The 26,400-nt window shown below is 41.8% G+C and overlaps 1 protein-coding gene across 20 annotated transcripts in view; it reads left to right on the plus strand.

The window, feature by feature from the left end:
* DAB2IP (DAB2 interacting protein) overlaps nt 1-26,400 on the plus strand; it is an 898,952-nt gene that overhangs the window by 128,260 nt on the left and 744,292 nt on the right. For 3 of the 20 annotated variants that reach the window (XM_033960812.1, XM_033960822.1, XM_033960813.1), the window contains exon 3: nt 8,778-8,963. The exons of the other annotated variants lie outside the window; for them this stretch is intronic. The gene's annotated coding sequence lies outside the window, so the exon portion shown is untranslated. The remainder of the gene's footprint in view (nt 1-8,777; nt 8,964-26,400) is intronic. 20 annotated transcript variants of the gene reach the window in all.

Consider the following 26,400-nt stretch of genomic DNA (forward strand, 5'->3'; position numbering starts at 1 on the left):
AAACTTAAGGATGATGATGTTTCAGATATTACCCTGCACATATATCGCGCATTAAGTGCAAAGTCTTTATAGTGGCTTAGGAGTTTACACTGAGGTCATTTACAGTTACACTCAAACTCCTGGTTATGCCCAGCTTTTGTCTCGCATTTAGAGAAGATACCTACATATTGCATTGGGTAGAATTCCATACCTGCCAGTTTATGAAGGTGCATTCATGGTGTATGTAGTGTGGGCCCCAGTGCTGTCCCAATTGTCAAAAGAGAAATAAATATAGAACAAAGAAAAGAAACAAAAAACCCCCACGTAAAATCCCCCAAAAGAGAACAAGTGATGAGTGGGATAGAACATGTCAACCTTGGGACAAACATATTTTTATTTTTATAAATTCTAAAAATACTAAGAGCATTTAAAAGGCTCATAGAAAATCCGAAGGATAAAATCAACAGGGTGCATAGAAGTCTCCTGCCAAAAGAGATCCGCATCCTTATGGCAGCTCTCCAGAGAAGAGCGATGAAAATGATAAGAGGTATGGAAAACTTTTCATATGCCGACAGGCTATAAAAGCTGGGGCTGTTCTCCCTGGAAAAGCGGAGACTTATAGGAGACATGATAGAAACTTTCAATATCCTGAAAGGCATAGATAAGGTAGACGGGGACAGATTCTTCAGACTGTGGGGAACAACAAGTACAAGGGGGTACTCGGAGAAACTGAAAGGGGACAGGTTTAGAACCAATGCCAGGAAATTCTTCTTCACCCAGAGAGTGGTGGACACGTGGAACGCACTCCCGGAGGTTGTGATAGGGCAGAAGACATTACAGGGATTCAAAGAAGGGTTGGATAAATTCCTGAAGGATAAGGGGATTGAGGGGTATGGGCAGAAGTAGTGATAGATTATAGGATGAGACAGGGACCACTTGACAGGTCATGAACCTGATGGGCCGCCGTGCTTGCGGACTGCTGGGCGCGATGGACCTCTGGTCTGACCCAGTGGAGGCAACTTCTTATGTTCTTATGTTTTGACGGGAGACTTCTATGTACCCTTAGAATTTTTAGAGAATTTTTAAAGTTTGTATTTCCCAGCACTGGAGTGACACCTAGTGGACCTACAGACACACCCCTGAGGCAGGCCTCCATCTGGGGGCTGAAACATGGACCGTGTCAGGTCATTGGCTGGATCCTTTCAATATAGGGACATTATATCCATAGGACTTTTTATACATAAGCTCTTATTTATTTTGAATTTATAAAAATAAAAATTTGTTTGTCCCAAGGTTGATGTGTTCTATCCCACTTGTTCTCTTTTTAAAAGAGAGATTCCCTCATGCATTTCCTGCTCACCTACCACCTGAGCAGACCCAGACTCTTTACTCCTACTCTCTATTAGACTCACTTTGGCATTCTTTAGTGACACAGGTCAGGAGCAGTATCCCTCCTCTCCTATCTCGCTCTCTTTTCTCAAAGGAGGCAATGACCCCTAGTAGTAGCCCAACTATACAAGGGCAATCACTCCATAAATGCAACAGAGGAAAACCAGAACTTGATCATCTTGTTGGGGGTTTATCTGTCTCATGTGATAACCCTATCTGGGTCCAAAGATACTGCACAAACGAAACCAGAACACCAACCTGTGATGTCAACAATGAGGCAAACATATTATTTAGGATTCAAGTTTTGTGATACAGTGTTACTATAAATACCAAGAAGGAAATATGCTATCATGTTGGTAAGTAGGAATATTGAGATATCCTAGTTGAAATACTGAAATAATTGATATGACACTGGTACTTTCTCTGTCCTTGATTTGCCTGTTTTCCCATCTTTTTGTCTTCATTCTCTCCCACTGTTTTTCTCATTGAGCGGGGTCATTTACTAACAACATACACTTGTGCAGTCTGCCTTGTGGAAAATGTGTGTTAATGATGCTGGCATGCACCAATAGTAAATGACATCTTGAATACTTACTTTTTTATATAACACATATAGCGAAAGAAAATTATGGTTTTAAAAAAAATCATTTCAAATTCTTTTCCAATTTATTTTTTTCTGTAGAAATTCAGGGTTTTGAGAAGCTTAGAGTTGGCATGATTTAGTGTCTCTTTTTTTTCTTTCTTTGCTGATTATACTCCCACAACCATGAAAATTGCAACAAGCAAGCAGCAGCCTGCTGAAAAAATTGCACTGATTTACTGACTTCTGTGTACTAGTTCATAGCTGCAGTGCATGAGTAAGAGAGAGAGTGAATTTTTGGCTTATGAAAACTGAAGTTTAATCTGCTACATGTACAATTTTTTTGTGCCAGTAAATGACTTTGTTTTCATCAGCCTAGCATTTGCCTTAGTAATTCCACTATTTTCTTTACCACTATGATTAAGCTGGAGAGCAACTAATGGGATATGAAAAACCCATGTATAATGATGTGGGGAGACTTTGGAGGAGTGCCAGAGAAACTTTCACTATTCATTGCTAAAGCACTTCCCTAAAAATGTTTTGAGTATTTTTTTTTTTTCTAAATCTCATAAATGAGTACAGTCGGATCCACTTAAGTGGAAGACCTTCGGACAGGACCGCCATGTGCGCTTAAACGGAGTGTGTGCTTAATCGGAGCACCACTTTTTAGTCATGAAAAATCACAGTACGCTGTAGTCAAATGCAATAAAACTTTTAATCGGCAAATAAAAACACACGTAAAACAATTCTACATGGTTCAGTTTTAGAATCAGCACTGTTCCGTCTAATGCAACACACTGTAAACCTTTTTTTAAACCAACCTTCTATGAAATAATCAGTCATTGCTGTCTGCACGCAGATTGCACGATTCAGGCTGTGTATCTGACTACTGATGCTGTAAAACTGTCCATAGTCGTGACATCCATTTATCTCCAGACAACAATGCAGCGTGTGTAGGGACTTCAGCGTGTCCAAGAAGGAAACAATCTCTGCAGGTGTTTCATAAGTCATGATGACCGCAGCAGTATCCCCGTCATCATCAGACTCTTGGTTGTCTGCATTGTCCTTTATGACTATACAGATATCGGAATTAGTACTGTCCGATGTGGCAACATCGTTGTCAACGGCGACATATAACAAGTTGTGGCTCAAACTCTTGTGGCGAGAGTCGAACTGGGAGTTCAGTGGATGAAGTGTGAGCTTCAGTTGTCTCATCAGATGCGTGAATGAAACTCGCCCGTCGATAGCAATTTGAAATCGTTGATGATGAGACTTGACTCCAAGCCTCCCGTACTATGTGAAGAGAGTCGAGCGCCATCATTTTTCTCGCGAGCTCAGCAGCTCGGGGGCTGGATTCTGTTCTTGCATCAATAACTGCCATCACATATCTTAGGACAAGCGACCTATAATGATGTTTGGCAATTATCCCTCGGTTGGATCAAAGAGGTTGTGTTTGGCAGAAGAAACACGAGTTTGATGTTGGTTAGTCTTACATCATTGCTGTGTGCTGCACACAGTGTCATCGTCATCCATGTGTTTTTGTTGCTTTCATATTCAACAGGCAGGTGTTTAATGTTTTTGAAGCACCGAGGATTTCGATTCTTCCAAATCACCAGTGGCTCAAGCTTTTTACTGCCGTCCATATTTCAACTGAGCAGCAATGTCGGTCATTCCTTTGGCACCTTGAAGCCAACAGTTTTGCTGTGTTTGAAAGCCAATGTTCCTTCAGGGATGGCACGCCAGTACAGGCCCATCTCATTGGCGTTGAAAACGTCGCATGGTTCATATTCACCAATGACTGATGGCAACACTTCCATGACCCATCTTTCTGTACCAAACTCATCCACGTCTTGTTTTTTGCCATGCTGCTTCTTAAATTTTATGCCGTTACGAACTTTCCACCTCGCTAGTCATCCATTTGTTGCTTTGATGTCTTCTATGCTCAGTTCTTTGGATAGCTGTGCTACTTTCTACATCAGCAGAGGCCCACTGATTAGCAGTTGACGACTTCTAGCTTCAGCAAGCCATCACAGCAATGCCTGTTCGTCTCCAGCCTTCCCAGTTCTTTTCCGTTTCCTGGTAGGATTGCTGTTGTTTTGCCAGTCTTTCAATATGGCTCTTTTTTTTTTTTTTTTTTGTGAATCTGAGAAATCTGTTTAGGATGAACGCTGAAATGTTTTTTGCAATGGAGACCTGACTCTTCCTTTGGTCAAGTCTCTTTAAGACATCGACACGTTCAGCCAGAGACAATGACTTTTGGCCAGCCAAAAACACAGGTTTTTATCCATGAGACCCCATGGTGTAGTTTTGAAAGTTTGAACACCTGCCCAGGCCTAGACTGTTAATCCGAAACACGTGGCTCATCAGCATGAGAACATGATTGCTTTTAACCGGAGTGAATGTAATGTGAACGCATAGGGGTGGGACCTATATCATCAGTGCGCATAAGCTGTGGATTACCGAAGCATGTGCTTAACCAACATGCACTTAGGTGAAGTCGATTGTATTGTAAAGTGGGTTAGGAGTTTGAGTATTATTGTTTGTAAAGAACTTCTTTGATTATTTATATTGGCTTCGGATTATCTGGTTGATTTATTTATTTATTTGTTCATTTTTATAGCTCGTCCTCCCCAAAGCCCAGAACAGGTTACAATAAAATAAAAATAAATAAAGATAAGTACTTGGAAATTCCCTAACTGTCCCGAAGGCTCACAATCTAGCTAAAGTACCTGAGAAAACAATTATTAAATAATAAAGATATAACAATTTAAATAATAAAAAATAAGAGAATAACACTAAAGTAAATCAAAACCTCAAAGACCCAAAGCAGTCCAAGCAAGACAGAGTAGATTGCAGGTGGAAAGGAGGAGGCAAGTCACAGCTGATATTGAAGTCCACCGTCAAATCACTGTCAGACCTAAGTGGTTTACGATGTAACTATTGAATACTGAAAGGAAATCCATTAAACGTATTCAGATAGAAAAGATAAAGATAGAGATAGAGACAAGATATGTACATCCCAACAAGTATTCAGTGAGTATATTAAATTAAAATTAAAAATTAGAATTAAAAAAATAAAATATATAAAATAAAGTAAATTCCAGTCAGACAATAGGATCTGATGTTGGAAGTTTGTAAAGACGACATGCCAAGGAGCGAAAGCTAGTATGCTCATTGAGCCCTGAAGTATGAAGCCTAGCCACCAAAAAATATTTCAGCCATGAGGTTTCCCAGGATGTAGTCTTGAGTGCCAAAATGCAGGTTAGTCATTTGGATCAGAGTCAAGGCAGTGCCAAAATGCAGGCATGTCATTTGGATCAGGTGCACTCCGCATCAGTCGGACAACTGCCACTATCATCTCGGTGCCTCAGCTGCATCAAACGGCCAACCGCCACCATCATCAGACTCGACGGCCGCTCCCAAAGATCTCGTGGTTCCTCCAATAAACAGGCCAGTTCCCAGGCAGGATGACTGCTCCTTCGGCTGCACATATTGGGATTCTTCCAGGGCTGTCCTCCTCAGCACGGTTTCAGCAAAGGCAAATCTTATTTGACAACTTGATGCACTTCTTTGAGGGAGTAAACAGGCAGAGAGACAAGGGCGACCGGATCGACATTGTATATCTGGATTTTAAGAAGGCGTTTGACAAGGTTCCACATGAACGTCTACTTCGGAAAATTGCGAGCCATGGAATCGAGGGTGAAATACTCACGTGGATTAAAAACTGGTTGGAACATAGGAAACGGAGAGTGGGGGTAAATGGACAATAATCGGACTGGAAGAGCATCACAAGTGGGGTGCCGCAGGGCTCTGTGCTTGGACCCGTGCTCTTCAACATCTTCATAAATGATCTGGACATTGGTATGATGAGTGAGGTGATTAAATTTGCAGACAATCCAAAGTTATTCAGAGTAGTGAAGACAAAGGGGGATTGCGAAGATCTGCAATGTGACATAATCAAGCTCAAGAAATGGGCATCGACATGGCAAATGAGGTTCAACGTAGATAAGTATAAGGTGATGCATGTCAGTAACAAAAATCTCATGCATGAATACAGGATGTCCGGGGCGGTACTTGGAGAGACCTCCCAAGAAAGAGACTTGGGAGTTCTGATCGACAAGTCGATGAAGCCATCCGTGCAATGTGCAGCGGCGGCGAAAAGGGCGAACAGAATGCTAGGAATGATAAAGAAGGGGATTACAAATAGATCAGAGAAGGTTATCATGCCGCTGTACCGGGCCATGGTGCGACCTCACCTGGAGTACTGCATCCAGCATTGGTCGCCATACATGAAGAAGGACACGGTACTACTTGAAAGGGTCCAGAGAAGAGCGACTGAAATGGTTAAGGGGCTGGAGGAGTTGCCTTACAGTGCGAGATTGGAGAAACTGGGCCTCTTCTCCCTTGAAAAGAGGAGACTGAGAGGGGACATGATCGAAACATTCAAAATACTGAAAGGAATAGACTTAGCAGATAAAGATAGATTGTTCACCCTCTCCAAGGTAGGGAGAACAAGAGGGCACTCTCTAAAGTTGAAAGGGGATAGATTCCGTACAAACGTAAGGAAGTTCTTCTTCACACAGAGTGGTAGAAAACTGGAACGCTCTTCCGGAGTCTGTTATAGTGGAAAACACCCTCCAGGGATTCAAGACAAGTTCCTGCTAAACTGGAACGTACACAGGTGAGGCTGGACTCATTTAGAGCACTGGTCTTTGACCTGGGGGCCGCCGCGTGAGCGGACTGCTGGGCACCATGGACCACTGGTCCGACCCAGCAGTGGCAATTATTATGTTCTTATGTTCTCAGAAGCACCGCCTCTGAGATCACTCTGATGCGCCATCTTCCTCCCTACTGGTCTGACTTCAAAGGCAGAGAAACGGGAGTACGTGGCTGTCGGCACGGAGGCGTAAAGGAGCCGAAACCAGATCCCTTCCACCCTTGACGAAGGAGAAGACATGAGGGCCCAGTCCAGCATCTCTGAACCGCCACCATGGAACCAATCGAGCAGCAGGTAAGAGGCCCATCGACTGTTGGACTGTTGGACCGGAGCTAATGGTCAAACCGGAGAGTCAGTGAAGTGAATTTAAAAACAAACATAAAAAACCAAGAATGGCGGTCCCAGATCAAAGGAACAAAGACCAAAAACAAAACCAGTAAAACAGAAAATTAAAGAAAACCAAATAAAATACAAACAAGGCAAAAGAAAACAAAAAAAAAAGTAGGATGAGGGAGACAGCACAGTTGATGACCTAACTGGCTGCCATCTTGTTACTTTTTTCTCTCTCAACAATGAGGCCTATGTGAATATAATTTACTTGTTTATATTATGATTTCTTGAATTTATTTTTGTTTGTGATTTCTTTAATTGCCTGGAATTATTTTGTTCATTAAATATTCAAAAATAAGAAACCATCAAATTTCTAAAGTGTTTCATTGCTTGGTACTGTTCAGAATTTTTGAGTTTCTAATCAAAGTTTTAAAATCTTTTTATATATGATTTTGTATTATTGTTTGCTTTTTATAAGCCACCTTAGGAATCTTTGGAATTATAAGTGGTATATTGGGTCTATAATAACAATAATGACAGTAATACTGAAAAGTATATGAAACTTGATGTTTCTCTTTCCGTGGCTTTGTTTGAGCAACTGCCTTGTTTTCAGACAAGAACAGGTATGTCAAACTCATGACTAATGATGGACTGCTACGACAGCTGCACATTCATTGAAGAGCCACATTTAAAATTTTCGTCCTCCCTATTCTTCCTATTACAATTACTCAGGAGCCAAATTTACATTATGTAATTAACCAGATGTTAAATTTAGAATGCACATTAGATATTATGATGTGGGCAGCACAGAACTTCCTTGCAAGCCGCATGTTTGACATGTCTGGACAAGAAGATGCTATATAAAGTTGTGGCTCCATTCGAGAAATATTTAAAAATTAGAAGACGCTCTTTTTGGACCCAAATTTGGAACACCATACAATCTATCACTAACTGCTCAGAAGAGATTTCTATGGACATTATAATCCTTCGATCTCAACATCCCTGCTTTGCGCAATCAAATTGTCCTCCTAAACTCATTGATACCATGTTGGTAATTGCCCTCATGCACATTCTGAAAAATTGGAAATCATCTTCGCTATTAGATTATACGTTTTGGTGGAACTCTTTATGTATGTATCATAGATTTGAATCATATGCATATGAGAATAAAATTACACACCGAATCTCTAAGAATTTGAAAAGCAAAAAATCACCCTGGTCATTCTTAGATTCATATGTACGCTCTGACTTGTAGACACTCCTGTCCCCCTTTCCTTTTCTTCACTTTTCCTCTTTCTTTCCTTTTTCCTTAACTTTTATTCTGTTCTATCTCATCTTTTCCTCATACAGTCTTCACAAATAACTCCATTACTCTGAGCTTTTCTTAATACTATGATCCTTTATAGTTTATTCTATATTTATAAACCATATATATATACAAAATGTTATATTATTTTTTATGTATTTGAATTGCTCTCTGTATTTTTCAAAATACTCAATAAAAAATTTATTGAACAAAAAAAAAAAAAAAAAAAAAAGAAGACCTCAGATTTTTTAAATTATTTAATATTGTTTAACAGTGCTTGATATAGTTCTTCCCTGCTGAGATACCTAATATTGGTGAACTTTATCCTACTGTGATGAGCCAAGTAGCTAGGGATTCCTAGATGTAAGATACTCTATCTTGCTTGTTCTTGGAGAAAGTGAAATTACTCACTTGTAGCAGATGTTTTCAAAGGACAGCAGGACATGCATTCTTACATTCCCATCCTCTTCCTGTAGGAGTTGTATTCCTGATGCTCCCACAAGCCAAGGCGAGAAGGCTCTCTTGCATGCCTGATGTGATACTGCCAAAAGCCTCTTAATGAGATGATATGCTAGGTAGCATTTCCCATTGGGTTACGTCAGACGACATCACCCAAACATAAGAATACATGTTCTGCTGACATCAGAAAACATCTGCTGCAGGTGAGCAACTTTACTTTATATATAGTATATACGGTAAGTGCCATTAATTGACATTTATAGCCTTTGTGACTACATTAATGATCCTCTACCATTTTGCTGCTATGAAAGAAGTCTAACTGTTGCTGTTTTAGGACATTCACAGACTTGGTAGAGGAGGATTTACTGCATCTCCATGGTTGTCCAGTGGGAAAAATACATCACAGTTCTCAGCTGACAAAGCAAGCTTCACATCAAGCTTTGCCTTTCATGGATATGTACTTGTGTTTGTGGAGGAAGATGGCTGCTCTTCAGCATTGGGGGGAGAGGGGAACACAATAGTTCTACTAGATTTTTTCAGTCAATAATTTACATTATTTTAAGTTCTGGGCTTGTACAGCCAATGATAGACATGACATGAGCAATGATGGATTGGAATTCCTGTATGCAAGACTATGATGTAATGTTCTGTGTAGATAGTGTTTACGCTTACAGCACAGCTTGTAAATAGATAGTTCATCAGCTGCTTAATTGTTCGTTATAGGGTAAATTAAGAAGATTAGATCAGAAGAAACAATTTTAGCTATTCAGTTATGTCCCAGGTGTAAAGATGTTTGCTGGGAGATTTAATTTCTAAGAATAAGGATGTATGAATTATGCAAATACCATTAGGGGTGCTACAAATCATATGGGAAATTTGAGAGAATCGGTCGGCCTACCAGAACTAGGTTGTTAGGCCATATTTTAATAATCAAAATTCAGAACCAGATAAAATAGCACAGCCCTTCAAAAATTTATGGATAATTGCATGTTATGCTATTTCATAAGCAGAATGTTGTGCCAAGAAAACTAATTAGTATAGCAAATTTTTATTTGTTTGAGTCAGAAAAAGATGCGACTCTCAGAAGATGTTTGTGGTTTTGATTATAAGGTTGTATATTATGAGTTTCATACTTCTTAAAGGTACCCTAGTTCTCTCTGTCTTTGTTTTCATAATTTCAGGGGAACCTTACAAAATATTCCATGCAGGCATTGTGCTGCAGTACTGACTTCTTGTGAAGGGGCTGTCTTCAGCTCTGTTTTACCCTCTCTTTATTCATAAGATAATTTAACAAGTAATCCCTGAGAACTTCCCCTTCTGCCCATCACTAAATCCCTACCCAAAAGCATTTAGGATCTATTTGAAACAATAGGAGAAAAGGTGATTTGCTTAAGGCCACTCTGATCTCCTGGTTTCAACCCTATCACTTTCAGTACTAGGCTACTGTCTCTCTTCTCTCTTTCCCTCTGAGCTAGGGCCTCGCAGTCATGTCCCATTCAGAGCGCTCCTATCATCTCTATTTCCAGCTTGGCCAAAAGGGTATCTCAGCCCTTGACTTCCGATTTCTCTTTTGCCTTAGCGCTGGGAAGCACTGCAACAGCTTTCCTTGCTCATATGTACTGTTTGAAATCCAGTGCACTAACCCCCTCCAAAATGTATAAATAAAATGAGCAACCTTCTCCTCCCCCTCTACTCAGATTTTGTATATTATTCCTGAAATATTAGACATTTGTGAAAATGTTTCCTGCTTAGACCCTCCCAGCATAATGAGGCAAAGTAACTCTCCGTGCTGTTGGCAGGGCCCTTATCATATCACACTGGTATTTACAAACGGTAATACGTCACGAGGTTCTTTTTTCCTGTTACAGTATTTTAAAAAATGTGCTCTGGTCAAAAAGACACATTTTTTTTTATTTTATTTTTTTTTTAGTGTAAAAAATAGATAAAATACCTTAAGGCAAAAAAAGCAGAACAAAGAGACCAAAATAAAATAAGCAATTCAAATGAACAAACCCCCGCCCCATGTCTTGCTGATTATGATGTGTCCGATGTAGTGCTGTTGCTTTAATCCCTCAGGTGATATTACTTCAGTTGGGGAATGATCTCAGCCTGGTTTATTGCACCATCTCTGTTGGGAGTAATTCTTTGATCTGAATAATCCAGTGCTATGAATGTTATTGTTGGCTCTGGAACACTTGCACCTTTTTCTGAATACTCGTACCATTGTTTGTCATTTAACAGATAAGTACATTTAGTAACATTTATTGATGACTTTATTTTCAGTTTATTATTATTTTTTTTTAATATCATTTTTATTAAAGAGTCAACAAGAGAAAGTTTTTGCTGTTTTTTATTTTTGTAATGAAACATTGGTGCTTAAGCTCTCATTCCTCTTAAATACTGTGTTTGCTGGCAGTTAGTGCACTCACTGGAAGAATTTGCCAAGGACCTCTGACCCTGGCACAGGCCATATCCCCGTTGAAAGATAGCTATTGCATCCATCATTTGCACTGCTGTATCCTGAGGGAAAGGGTTTGGAAAAAAGAAATTGTTCCTTAAAGACAGCAGTGCAGCTTTGGTCAAACTTGGTCAGGTCCCGTAGCACTCTAGTCAAGTAATGCAGTGTGTGATAACTTCCCATGAAGCTATCACACCTTCAAATTCTGTGATGAAAATTCACCATTAACGGATCCAGCGTGACTGTCTGAAGAGGCTTGTGGGCATTATCAACACAGTCCACATGGATTTGTTATGAAAGAGGGGAAATAAGACTTTTCTCTCTTACCATCAGGGTAACTCAGTTAACATTGTCTGCAAGAGTTTTTTTGTCCCAATTCATTCCTTTCTGTTCTCTTGGGTCTTGCATCTCATAGGTCTAATTTTTATGTAAATGACAACAGTGGCAGAATTTTAAAAAAATGTGAGGAATAGAAAGAATGCACGGAGGCCTTAATGGCTGAAGGAGGGAGGGCAAATAGCCACTGTTAGTGCCTGTTCTCCTGTCACATGTCTTCGGCAAGCACATATAAGCAAATTGGGTGGACCAAACAGTACTCCTCTCCCAGCATCTTCTGTGGTCAGTATAGTAGGGGTTTGGCCAAGTCAGAAGAGGTGGGAGGATATAGTTTCTGTCGGTGTTTCCTTCAGTTTTGTACAGGTTGTGTGCACAAAATGTACTTTTTGCCTAGTTGAAATTTGTGCTCTAGGAGTCAAATGAACTCTGGAAGCTTGGGTTTCAAAAGTATGATGTAAATAATTGCTTCAATGTGTTAAGTCATTTGAGCATGTTTTAAATGTTTAAATAATTGGAAAACACCAGCAGTTAAGATCAAGAAGATGTGAATAGTGTGGTTTCCCTGTGCTACTTTATAATACGTAGTTAAATTTTATTGCAATATTATATTTTCATGTATGCTGATCAGCAGTATCGTAACCAAACTGCAAATTATGGGTGGACCTAGAGGCAAAATGGATGGGCACAAAATATCCTCTATGCTCCCTCTCTGCCCTCAGTGGCTCCCTCTCCAACTCACAATATAAATACCTGACCTGGCTTGGAACATCAAGCTTTGCCTGCTGAAGACCTCCTTCAGTAGTCCAAAGGTGTCCAGTGGCCCAGAATGCCATGCCATCAAGCTTGGCAGCCGACTCGGTGGCAGTATTGGATGCTGGTACTTTGTCCTTATGGTTTATTTATTTTGATACAATGCTCTTTGTTGGGAACAACAGAGCGACGCACATGTATGAGAAGTGATCATGCGTGGTACTGGCATGGGCTCAGAAATGCTGCTGCCAAGCCAGCTGCTGGGCTTTAGTGGCATAGAGTACCATACTGGGTCACTGAGTGCTTTCGTAGGACTGGAGGAGGTTCGCAGCTAGTGGGGTTTGGGGATGGCCACAGTTAAAGTAAGGGGGACTTGAGCCCAGAGGGTGGATCCATGTCACCTGGGCTCACCAGTGGTTATGCTTCTGCTGATACCAAACAACAGAAAGTTCCCAAATAAAGTGTGAGTACAAGGAGCTGGCTGTGCTGTGCTTTTTAATGTTTTGTGGTTGGGGTGATGGGCAGGAAGTCTTGCTGTTTGGAGTATTTGCTAAATGAGATTTTAGGACTGGCTTGTTAAATGGTGGCTTGCTTTGCACAAAAAGAAGATAAGAATTCTGAAAAGTTAATTTCCTTCTTTCCTTTAAATTATGTGTACTTGGTTCTGTCAGAGGACCATTACTCACTCCAGAGAAGGGCAAATAACAGAAATATGTTGACACATAAATGCCAAATGGCCCATCCAGTCTGTCCATCCACAGCATCCACTATCTCCTTCTTTCCTTAAGAGATTCCACGTGCCTGTCCCATGCTTTCTTGAATTCAGAAAACAAACATAAAAGGCAAGTGAGATGTCTAAAACAATCAAGGGTATAGTTTATTACCTTAAAAACTTTGAAGATGTCAACACGTTTCTCCCAAATGTGCCTTTATTGAAGACACCACACGAGCTGCTTGCACGAGCAGTGCTTTTTTTTTTTTTCCAGCAAGTGTCGGTGACTTGTTCATCCCCTGAGGAAGGCACTTTTTGAGTACCAAAACTTGGATCCCTGTTGGGACCACAGATTTTAAACTTTTTAAGTTAATAAACTATACCCTTGGCTGTTTTGGACATCTCGCTTGCCTTTTTTGCTTGCTTGCTGTATATTAAGGCAACGTATCTTCCTTTTTCTGCTGCACTATATTTTCTTGAATTTGGACACAGGTTTTGTCTCCACCACCTCTATTGGAAAACTGTTCCACACATCTAACACTCTTATTGTAAAAAAGTATTATCCCAGGACAAGCAGGCAACATATTCTCACAGATAGGTGACGTCATCCACAAAGCCCAGTTCTGATCGTGCTTAAAGTGTACTGTCACATTAAGCCTTCCCGCCAGACACCGGCTTACGAAGTCATCAGTTTTTCATTTTCAGCAGAGTGAAGAAGACGTATCTGGACTTTGTCCAGTCAAGTTTGCCTTCCCAAATTTTTGTTTATTCCTGGCTGCAGTAGTTTTTCTCCATTATATTCTTATTCTGTATGGAAATTCTCCTGATATTCCAGGGCTTTAAAAAATTAAAAAAAATTAAATTACAATAGTAATAACTTATATCTCTATTAGGCCTGGACCTCGGGCACCATTTTCCAGATGTTAAGGCTCGTTATTTTTCCCTCAGTACTGATCCCAGTGGGCATCGATGTCGGCATTGACATTGACATCTTTCTCAAACATCATCTTCATACTCAACATGAGAAACCTCGAAAAGTATCACAGGCATCCATAGGCATGCCTTACATTGCCACCATCATTCTTCGATGCAGGTTGTCATTTCTGAAGTGTGCCTCTCCCTTGGGGTTACCAAAGCTTTGACACCCTGCTACACCTTATGTACCAGTTTCATAGTACATAGTACTGGTGCATCCACTCCAGCATGTACGACTGGAGCTGCACTATAGAGGGATGGCCATGAAGCTGTAATGCTACTTGGCATCAATGCCCTTTCCATCTACATAGGCACAAGCCCAGCTTCAATATAGCTTATCGAGGATTTATGGTACCGGATCTCACTCTCTGTCACAAGTTGAGATTCATTTCTGCTTGCTATTGGTGATTATTTCTCGATACCCATTGATGCTCGGTAGAAACAATTATTTCTCATACTGTCATTTCTCTCAACATTGATGTAGCAGTACTATATAATGGAAGAATCTATCGGTACCGCTTCTTCGATAAGATGTTCTTCGGTACTGTTCCTCTTGATATCTCACAGTCCTTCTTCCGGACGATAGCATAGACATCCTAATGTCAATCTTCACTGCCTCCTGTCTATCTATGTACATATATGGCTTGTCATGGCAAATTCTTCATCCACACATCTACTATATGGCTTCAGCTTATGCCAGGTATCTTCAGCATCGAGTAAGACGATGCAGACCATCCATCAACTGCATTCGTTGTAGCCTGGCCATCTGCATCACTGGCCTCAAGTGGGAATTTCAGTGTCTCGGACCAGAGCATCAGAACCAGATTGTCCTACCTCTGCAATCCAAGAAACAAGGCGGAGTTGGGGCAGAATGAGATGGGGCCATGTGTCCAGGTTTCTCTAGGGTTACCAGATTTTCCCAAAGGAAAATCTGGATCCTTGGCCATGTCCCACCCCCATCCCTCCCCCAGCCCCCCCCTTAACCTGTTAATGCATCAGGACGGCATCTGTGTATGCACGGATGTGATACGATGACATCACGCGGATGCTGTCCCGACGTCAGAAGCTTTTCAAAACTCAAAGTGCCGAGTTTTGAAAAGCCGTCTGGACCCCCTCAAAAGGAGGACATGTCCAGGGAAATATGGACATCTGATAACCCTAGGTTTCTCCATAGAAAAATCTGGTAACCCTACTATTGAGGCCTATAATGATTAGCAAAGGAACATCTACTTACTAGCTCCTTAAAAAGAAAAATATTTTTTAGTTTGCAGTTAACATAAGAACATAAGCCGTGCCTCTGCTGGGTGAGACCTGAGGTCCATCATGCCCAGCAGTCCGCTCATGCGGTGGCCCATCAGGTCAGGACCTGTATACTAGCCCTCCATCTATACCCTTCTATCCCCTTTTCCTTCAGAAAATTGTCCAATCCCTTCTTGAACTCCAATTCCATACCCTGTCCTATCACTCCCTCTGGAAGCGCGTTCCAGGTGTCCACCACCCGTTGGGTGAAGAAGAACTTCCTAGCATTGGTTCTGAATCTGTCACCTTTTAATTTTTCGGAATGCCCTCTCGTTCTTGTAGTTGTCGAAAGTTTGAAGAATCTGTCCCTCTCCACTTTCTCTATGCCCTTCGTGATCTTATGTCTCTATCATATCCCCTCTAAGTCTCTGCTTCTCCAGCATAAAAAGCCCCAGTCTCTCTAATCTTTCAGTGTATGAAAGGTTTTCCATACCTTTTATCAAACGTGTCGCTCTCTTCTGAACCCTCTCGAGTATTGCCATATCCTTTTTTAGGTATGGCGACCAATATTGGACGCAGTATTCCAGATGCGGGCGCACCATCACCCGATACAATGGCAGGATAACTTCTTTCATTCTGCTTTTAATCTTTCTTGATAATACCTAGCATTCTATTCGCCTTCTTAGAGGCCACTGTGCACTGTGCCGACGGCTTCATTGTCATGTCCACTATTACCCCCAAGTCCCTTTCTTGGGAACTCTCACTCAATAACAGCCCTCCCATCGTGTAGCTGTACCTCGGGTTTCTGTTTCCTACGTGTAAGACTTTACATTTCTCTACATTGAACTTCATCTGCCATCTCGTCGCCCACTCCCCTAGTTTGTTCAGGTCCCTTTGTAAATCTTCGCAGTCCTCTTTAGTCCTAGCCCCATTAAATAGCTTGGTGTCATCTGCGAATTTTATTACTTTGCTCTTCGTCCCCGTTTCTAGATCATTTATAAATACATTGAATAGCAGCGGTCCAAGCACTGATCCCTGCGGAACACCACTCGTGACCTTCTCCAGTCCGAGTAGTGGCCCTTCACTCCTACCCTCTGCTTTCTGCCCGCCAACCAATTCCTGATCCATTTGTGTACATCTCCTTCCACCCCATGGTTCTTTAGTTTCTGAAGTAGGCGTTCATGGGGTACCTTGTCAAAGGCTTTTTGGAAGTCTAAGTATACAATGTTTATGGGGTCCCCTTTGTCCATCCGTTTGTTAATTCCTTTGAAGAAGTGCAATAAGTTCATCAGGCACGATCTTCCCTTGCAGAAGCCATGTTGGCTTGCTTTCATAAGTTTAAGCCTCTCTAGATGCTCCTCGATGCTATCTTTTATCAGCGCTTCCACCATTTTCCCCGGAACCGAGGTTAGACTTACCGGTCTGTAGTTCCCCGGGTCACCTCTCGATCCCTTTTTAAAGATGGGCGTAACATTGGCTATCTTCCAATCCTCCGGGATCACGCCTGTTTTCAGGGATAGATTTATAAACCTGCTGCAGTAGTTCCGCTATTTCCTCCTTTAATTCTTTCAATACTCTAGGGTGGATTCCGTCTGGGCCCGGCGATTTTGTCAGTTTTTAATTTTTCTATCTGCCTGTGTATGTTCTCAAGGCTTACTTCTATGGATGTTAATTTCTCTGCTTGGTTTCCTTTGAAGATTTGTTCAGGTTCCGGTATGTTGGATGTGTCTTCTTTTGTAAATTCTGTACTAATTTGGCAGCTACTGCAGGATGCCTGGATGCTACTACTACTTATCACTTATATAGCGCTGAAAGGCATATGCAGCGCTTAACATTTTGACATTTATAGACAGAGCCTGCTCAGAAGAGCTTACAATCTAACTTGGACAGACAGACATGACATATAGGGTTGGGGATGCAGAACCCAAGGTTAAAGGAGTTAGGAATTGAAAGCACTCTCAAATAGGTGGGCTTTTAACTGAGCCTTGACCACTGCATCCCAAAGTACGCCATTTTAAGCCACATTAGGTATATGCTAGCACTTAACAGAGCTTAGTTAAAGGTCCCTTAAGTGTGGAACCTGTTAATTCAGTTTTGATTTGGAACCATGACATTAAATAACCCATTCTTGCCATTTTGGATTTGTGACTTTAGTCATATTTTCCCAGAAGTGGCCACAAATAGTTTTTCCTATTTGTTTTGAAAGTATTCCAATGTAACTTCATGTACCATCACTTAGTCTGTACATTTTGAAAGAGTACATACACAATTGATTCACGTTTATCCATTCCATAGCACTCAGTTTTTTACAGACCTCAAGCACATAAAAGGGCAAGTAACACATGACCTCTCTAGTCTGGATTTGTGTGAATCGGTTCATAGACAACGGCGCGAAAGACAAAGGCGCGCCCGGACAATTGAGCGCAGCGCGGAGGCGCGCGCCACTCTAAATTACTTTTTTTAGAGCTCCGATGGGGGTGTGTGGGGGGAACCCCGCCACTTTACTTAATAGACATCGCGCCAGCGTTATGGGGGGATTTGGGGGGTTGTAACCCTCCACATTTTACTGTAAACTTAACTTTTTCCCTAAAAACAGGGAAAAAGTGAAGTTTTCAGTAAAATGTGGGGAGTTACAACCCCCCACAACGCAGCGCGATGTCTATTAAGTAAAGTGGGAAGGTTCCCCCCCACGCCCCCCCATCGGAGCCCTAAAAACAGTAATTTAGAGCGGCGTGCACCTCCGTGCTGCGCTCAATTGTCTGGGCGCGCCTTTGTCCCGGCGCGCTTTTGACCTGACACCGTGTGAATCACAGGCTGATGCTCATGATAGAACAAATTCTACTGCAAACCTAGTGCAACCAAACTACTGAGGCATGCTCAGAATAATGAGCATGCAAATTAATTTGCATTAAAATTGCACACATATACACACTTGACCCCCAATACCTTAGTCCTCGTGATCCAGTGGTAGAGACCTCTTATTATATAGGTCAGGGAGCCAGACCCCCCTCCCCCAAGACAAACCAGAGATCCTGACCCCTACCCCCTCCCAAGAAGGCAGGCCAGAAACCCTCCCTCCCACTGGCTAGGCCCAGCTTACCTCACAGCCCTGACTAACCTTATAAAGCAGGAAGGAGGGATTAGGCATCCTTCCCTCTTCCCTTTGGGGTGGCATCATCAAAATGGTGGCACCCCGCCCTGCCCGGTACATTTTGGAATGCACTGGGCAGGATCTAACTATCAAATAAGATATTATGGCAGTTAAATTTTCAGTATACAGTATATTAGGCCAACCAGTTTGCTTTGCATTTTAAAGTTTAGTTAAATCTCATCTGGTTATTCGAGTATCTTTTTGTTTGTGGAGTGCTCATTGTCCATTCCCACTGTCTTCTTTGCTGCTAAGTGGTAATATCTGCCAGAACTGCATCAGCCTGATAGTGTTTTGCAATTGTTGACAGTTAACAGAGACTTTCATTTCTCCACCAGATGGATTGGTCAAGCTTTGTTAACTTACCGGTTCTTTTCTGGTTTAAAAACTCAATAATTCTTTGTCAGTATAGTTAAATAAAAGGCTGGAACAGTCCAAACTTCTGGGGCGCTATCAGGAACCCAGTAAAGTGGAATTTATATTGATGTCTTTTCTTTCTAGTATGGCACACTTTTTTTTTATTCATGTATACCATTTCTTGTCCATCTTTTTCCCTTTCAAATATTCTGAGTCAGATATATATTTAAATGAGCACCTATCTCTCTTCAAAACTGATCCAAGTTTCAAGTTTCAAGTTTAATCTTCATTTGATGAATCGCTTATAACAATATCTAAGCGATGTACAGTTTAAAAACCATCAGAATGTGGTAATACATTTAGTTTACAAAAGTCAAATAAAAGACAGACAAAATTGGACAAACAGGAAGGGGTGGGAAGGGGGAAAGTTACAATTTTGTTATATATTAGAATTTGACATCAAAAGGAAAGCACATTGGGTAGTAATGGGTTAAGATAAGATAAGAAGAATGTGGGAACCTAAAATGTTATGTTTCATGAATCAAATGCATCTTGAAATAAATATATTTTTAAAATTTTCTTAAAAGCGACGAGGTCTGTTTCGTTTTTAATAAAATTTGGAAGGGAGTTCCACAATGTAGGGGCTTTCACAGAGAACATATCATTACGTCTTGTGCCTATGATTCTTAGCGAAGGGATTGAGAGCAATTGTAATGAGGAAGATCTTAAAGAACGAGAAGATTTGTATGGGACAATCATTTTTGCTATATATTGGGGTTCGTTGAAGCTCAATGTTTTGTAAACCAAAAATAAAATTTTAAAGGTAATTCGATGAGTTATGGGGAGCCAATGTGATTTAATAAGTAAAGGGGTAACGTGGTCAAATTTTTTTTTTTTTTTTTGCAAGAATATAGGATGAGCAGTTGATCACTATTGGGTATTGATGCATGCTGCATGGATGTCTAGCTTAGTCTTTGCTGACTGTAGTAATTTACACAGAATGAATGCTGAGAAATAACTACCATAGGTAACAATTCATGTATCTTATATTGTTTTTCCAAGGACAAGTAGGCATTATGTTCTCACATGTGGGTGAAGCTTTTTGTGCTGCTGAATAGACTTTCAGGAAACAAACCAGTTATATCGAAGTGATCTTTATTCAAAGAGTTGAGATTAATATACAGATACTTTAGAAAATTGTTATTTTTTTCATCATTTTGAGTGCCCATTTTAGTAATTTTCCCAGTTGTTTCAATGAGACAAGCAGGCCAGGGACTTCCTTAGCACTACATTTGCATTCCTGTTGCATTTATTCTCAGGTGCTCTTGTGTAGAAAAGCTTTTGAAAGGTAAATAAACCACAAGCTGTGACTTATGGCATAGTAACATAGTAACATAGTAACATAGTAGATGACGGCAGATAAAGACCCGAATGGTCCATCCAGTCTGCCCAACCTGATTCAATTTAAATTTTTTTTTTTTTTCTTCTTCTTAGTTATTTCTGGGCGAGAATCCAAAGCTTTACCCGGTACTGTGCTTGAGTTCCAACTGCCAAAATCTCTGTTAAGACTTACTCCAGCCCATCCTCCTCCAAACGGCCATGCACAGACACAGACCGTACAAGTCTGCCCAGTAACTGGCCTAGTTCAATCTTTAATATTATTTTCTGATTCTAAATCTTCAGTGTTCATCCCACACTTCTTTGAACTCAGTCACAGTTTTACTCTCCACCACCTCTCTCGGGAGCGCATTCCAGGCATCCACCACCCTCTCTGTAAAGTAGAATTTCCTAACATTGCCCCTGAATCTACCACCCCTCAACCTCAAATTATGTCCTCTGGTTTTACCATTTTCCTTTCTCTGGAAAATATTTTGTTCTACGTTAATACCCTTTAAGTATTTGAACGTCTGAATCATATCTCCCCTGTCTCTCCTTTCCTCTAGGGTATACATATTCAGGGCTTCCAGTCTCTCCTCGTACGTCTTCTGGCGCAAGCCTCCTATCATTTTCGTCGCCCTCCTCTGGACCGCCTCAAGTCTTCTTACGTCTTTCGCCAGATACGGTCTCCAAAACTGAACACAATACTCCAAGTGGGGCCTCACCAATGACCTGTACAGGGGCATCAACACCTTCTTCCTTCTACTGACTATGCCTCTCTTTATACAGCCCAGAATCCTTCTGGCAGCAACCACTGCCTTGTCACACTGTTTTTTTGCCTTTAGATCTTCGGACACTATCACCCCAAGGTCCCTCTCCCCATCCGTGCATATCAGCTTCTCTCCTCCCAGTATATACGGTTCCTTCCTATTATTAATCCCCAAATGCATTACTCTGCATTTCTTTGCATTGAATTTTAGTTGCCAGGCATTAGACCATTCCTCTAACTTTTGCAGATCCTTTTTCATATTTTCCACTCCCTCTTCGGTGTCTACTCTGTTGCAAATCTTGGTATCATCTGCAAAAAGGCACACTTTTCCTTCTAACCCTTCAGCAATGTCACTCACATACATATTGAACAGGATTGGCCCCAGCACCGAACCCTGAGGGACTCCACTAGTCACCTTTCCTTCCTTCGAGCGACTTCCATTAACCACCACCCTCTGGCGTCTGTCCGATAGCCAGTTTCTGACCCAGTTCACCACTTTGGGTCCTAACTTCAGCCCTTCAAGTTTGTTCAACAGCCTCCTATGAGGAACTGTATCAAAGGCTTTGCTGAAATCCAAGTAAATTACATCTAGCATATGTCCTCGATCCAGCTCTCTGGTCACCCAATCAAAAAATTCAATCAGGTTCGTTTGGCACGATTTACCTTTTGTAAAGCCATGTTGCCTCGGATCCTGTAACCCATTAGATTCAAGGAAATACACTATCCTTTCTTTCAGCAACACTTCCATTATTTTTCCAACAACTGAAGTGAGGCTCACCGGCCTGTAGTTTCCTGCTTCATCCCTGTGACCACTTTTATGAATAGGGACCACATCCGCTCTCCTCCAATCCCCAGGAATCACTCCCGTCTCCAGAGATTTGTTGAACAAGTCTTTAATAGGTCTTGCCAGAACCTCTCTGAGTTCCCTTAGTATCCTGGGATGGATCCCGTCTGGTCCCATCGCTTTGTCCACCTTCAGTTTTTCAAGTTGCTCATAAACACCCTCCTCCGTGAACGGCGCAGAATCTACTCCATTTTCTCGTGTAACTTTGCCGGACAATCTCGGTCCTTCTCCAGGATTTTCTTCTGTGAACACAGAACAGAAGTATTTGTTTAGCACATTTGCTTTCTCCTCATCACTCTCCACATATTTGTTCCCAGCATCTTTTAGCCTAGCAATTCCATTTTTTATCTTCCTCCTTTCACTAATATATCTGAAAAAATTTTTATCTCCCTTTTTTACATTTTTAGCCATTTGTTCTTCTGCCTGTGCCTTCGCCAAACGTATCTCTCTCTTGGCTTCTTTCAGTTTCACCCTGTAGTCCTTTCTGCTCTCCTCTTCTTGGGTTTTTTTATATTTCATGAACGCCAACTCTTTCGCCTTTATTTTCTCAGCTACTAGGCAGGGAAGAATACACCAGAAGAAGAAAAATCCAGGTTTTTAAACAAAGGCAGCTATGCAACTTCGAGAGTCTTAGAATCTGTAAAGTTCTCTCCCCCTTTCTTTCATCATATCTTGTGTTCCCAGTGCTGCTCCTTGTGACCCTGGGCAAATCACTTAATCCTCCAGTGCCCACCGCTTTGAATGTCAGCTTTGAAATGCCAAAGCTACAAAAAGGTGGTATACAAGTCTCCATTCCCTTCCCCCTTCTTATTTTAGCTTTCTAGGCATCTCCATAGGAGAAAGTTTTGTTAGCAGATTTAGAGGGAAACATCTAATGTAGGAAGGTTCTCTTGGAGTAGTGTAACAGCTCTGTGATGAGTTAATCCATCCCTTGATCAAAAGCTATTTTGGTGAATCGATGAGTCAGAAGAGAGGGACATTGTCTAAGGCAGTGTTTTTCAACCTTTTTTGGGCAAAGGCACACTTGTTTCATGAAAAAAATCACGAGGCACACCACCATTAGAAAATGTTAAAAAATTTAACTCTGTGCCTATATTGACTATATATAAAGTAATTCACTTGAGTGCCACCGCCGCCATCGGGAACAGGCCGTCGCCAAGTTCTCCCTGCTTCTCTTCCCCGCGGGGCCGACCAACTCTCGCCACCCGTCGTCAATTCTAACGTCGGAGAGGACGTTCTAGGCCAGCCAGGCAGCGATTGGCTGGCCCAGAACGTCCTCTCCGACGTCAGAATTGACGCGAGTGGCGAGAGTTGGCCGGCCCCACAGGGAAAAGCAGGGAGAACTTGGCGCCGGCCTGTTCCCGATGGCGGCGGTGGCACTCAAGTGGCTAAAGAGCCGCAGTTTGCCGGCCTAGGGACAACACTGGAGGGTGGCCAGCTGTGCACCCTCTTGGGACGTAAACCCGGGGTGGGGCAGACCGCCCCCCCCCACCCTGGTATGCCACTATCTGTACCTCACTCCCTCCCTATGACCAAAAATTCTCCTTTCTTCTATTCCCCGTGTACACAACCATCTCTTTCCCTCCCTTCCTCTCTCCAAAGTCCATGCCTTCTGTGTCCAAACACTCATTCCCTCCCCCACCTCAGCATCTCTTTCCCTCCCTTCCTCTCTCCCAAGTCCATTTCTTCTGTGTCCAAAAACACATTCCCTCCCCCACCTCAGCATCTCTTTCCCTCCCTTCCTCTCTCCCAAGTCCATTTCTTCTGTGTCCAAAAACCCATTCCCTCCCCCACCTCAGCATCTCTTTCCCTCCCTTCCTCTCTCCCAAGTTCATGCCTTGTGTCCAAAACGCACTCCCTCCCCCCTTTTGTGTTCCGTGTTTGCCTACCAGCCCATCTTTGCAACTTTCTCAGCAAAATGAAGCTCAAGCCGCGAGGCTTGTCTTCTGCTTCCTGCCTGCCCTGCCGCGCACAAATAGCCGAACGGAAGTATTCTCCGACGTCAGCGCTGACGTCGGAGGGCAGGCTTTGCTTAAGCCCTCCCTCCGACGTCAGCGCTGACATCGGGGAACGCTTGCGATCGGCTATATGTTAGCTGCAGGGCAGGCAGGAACAGAAGACGAGCCTCGCGGCTCGAGATGTATTGAACTCCGTGAGTCCCCCGTCCAGCTCTCTCCTGTCCACGTGGGGCGGATCGCCCCTCTCCCTAGACTGTGGCCTAGGACCCTGGGGGAGCCCGGGGCCCCTGAATGCAGGACTGGTGGTACTGCCCTGATGGCGGCCCTGACCGTACGGCACACCAAGCAACATCTCGCGGCACACTAGTGTGCCGCGGAACAGCGGTTGAAAAACACTGGTCTAAGGTACGGAAGGAGAGGCAGCAGAGTGTTACAGTGCTAGAAAGTTTGAGAAATAAAGCAAATGAGGCAAATCTCTTTCATTTGAAAGGAAGTTCAGGAATGAGAGGGCATACAATACAGTGTCTTATATACCGAAAGTCTCTATGAGGAATCTGTGCGGCTTACAATATGAGTTAGATCAAGTTCTTGAAATTACCTATTTAAGCCTGATCTTGTGGTTGTTAGGGGGAGGAGGCGAAGAGTAGAGGAATGGCTACAGAGAGAAGAGATGTCTCAATTTGTTTCTGGAAATCAAGTGGTGGGTTGTATTAGATATGTTGGCAGTTTGTTCCAGATAAGAGATCCTTGGTATTCAAAGGTAGCCTCAAACATCTTCTTCCGCCAAACTTGTTGCAGTGATGGGAAGGTTAATTTGAAGCGTAGCAATATTTGTGAATTGAAGGAGGAATGTGGGACTTTAATATCAGAGGATAGTCCATCTGAGTTTTCTCCACAGATCACTTTATGAGCCATGCAGGCTATCTTGAACTGGATTCCCTTTTTCATTGGTAGGCAGTGCAGTTGTTCTAATCGCGAACTTGCCCTCCCACATATCACCTCAGACCAGTGAGTTCTGGAGATAGTCCAGCTGGGCTAAACCGTGGAATTTGCAGAATCAGATTCTGATGCTGTTATGGTTTCCTCCTGCAGTTAAGGTGGGAGTTATCAATTCCATGATACAATTGCTCATGTTAGGAGTGATGAAGCCTATTCCAAGTGAAGACATAGGCAGGGGCCATTATTTCATTTATTTCTTGCTGCCTAAGAATGGAAGTTCCTTCTGGCATATTCTGGAACTGAAGGAAACAGATGTCTTGCATTTGATTTCCCACTTTTGCATGGAAACCTAGAATCAGTGCTCACAGAAGTCAAACCAGGAGAGTTTCTAGACCTCTCAGAGGCCTACTTCTATATAGTCATCAGCGCTGAGCACAATTTCTCCTCTCTTATGTGCTGGGGCATCTTTTCCAATTTTGGGAACACCCATGTGGGTTAGTGATGGCCTCAAAAACCTTTTCCAAGGTTATGGTAGTTGAGACAGCTCACTTGTGCAAGCAGGGTGTTTGTGCCCATTTGTACTTACAGTAGAAGTTTGGTTGATCCCTTCAACCAAGTTGAATGGAGGTTTATGGATGCTGTCCTGGGATATATAAGCTTTGGGAAAAGGTATAGGGATTAGATATTTACACTATATAATAGCCCATTAGCATGTGTTAAAATAAATGGAATTTACTCCACTACATTTGAACTCCAAAGAGGGACAAGGCAGGGGTGCCCGTTATCTCCTGATTTTTGCATTAATTATTGAGGCCTTAGCACAGAAAATTAGACAATCTCAACAGGTAAAAAGCGAGAAACTGGTGGGTGAAGAGCAAAAGTTATCTTTGTTTGCAGATGATATATTAGCTATTGTTGAAGCATCGGAGAAGACTTTAACTACCCTTAAAGATATTATGAGTGAATATGGCCAACTATCAGGGTTTAAAGCTAACTTAAATAATGTAATGTAATGTAATTTATTTCTTATATACCGCTAAACTCCGTTAGGATTCTAAACGGTTTACAGAAAATAGACAATAGGGTGCATTAAAATTATAAGTAAAATAGGAACTTAGAAATTCCCTTACTGGCCCTAAGGCTCACAATCTAACGTACCTGGAAAAATGACAATTAGTAGAGTAATGAAGAAATAAAATAGAGATAGATGAGAAAATAAGAAAATAAACATTCTAATAAGACTACAATGATCTAAAGGACTTTGAAAGGTTGAAAAAAATAGGGGAGATAGGGATAGATGCAGAAGGGAGGAACCGTTAAACAATAGAATTCTGGGGAAATTTAAATAATAAAATAAAAACAAAACAAGGGGCAAAACAATAAATGAAATTAAAAATAATTCATAAAATAGAAAGAAAGTGAGAAATAAAATAAAAAACAGTCTAGACTGAAGTCCAGCTTGAAATGACTTCACTGCTTAAGCTGCCAAATTTCTGCAGGTGACAGCCGATCTTTGCCAGCACACCGGGTGCCTCAAGAAGGGAGAGAAATGAAAAGACAGAAGTGATGAATATCTCAGCATCAACAGAGAGGATTACAGAATTACAAAAATCAGTACCCCTGGGAATAACTTTGGGAGTAGATTGGACACTTTTGTTCCAGCAAAATTATATGCCATTAGTAAAGGATATCCAGAAAGATTTAGATAGGTGGAATAAATTGTTCATCTCTTGGCTAGGATGTATGGAAGTGGTAAAGATGATGATTCTCCCTAAGTT

This window comes from Geotrypetes seraphini, chromosome 10 (assembly GCF_902459505.1).
Source record: "Geotrypetes seraphini chromosome 10, aGeoSer1.1, whole genome shotgun sequence".
NCBI classification, from domain to species: Eukaryota; Metazoa; Chordata; class Amphibia; order Gymnophiona; family Dermophiidae; genus Geotrypetes; species Geotrypetes seraphini.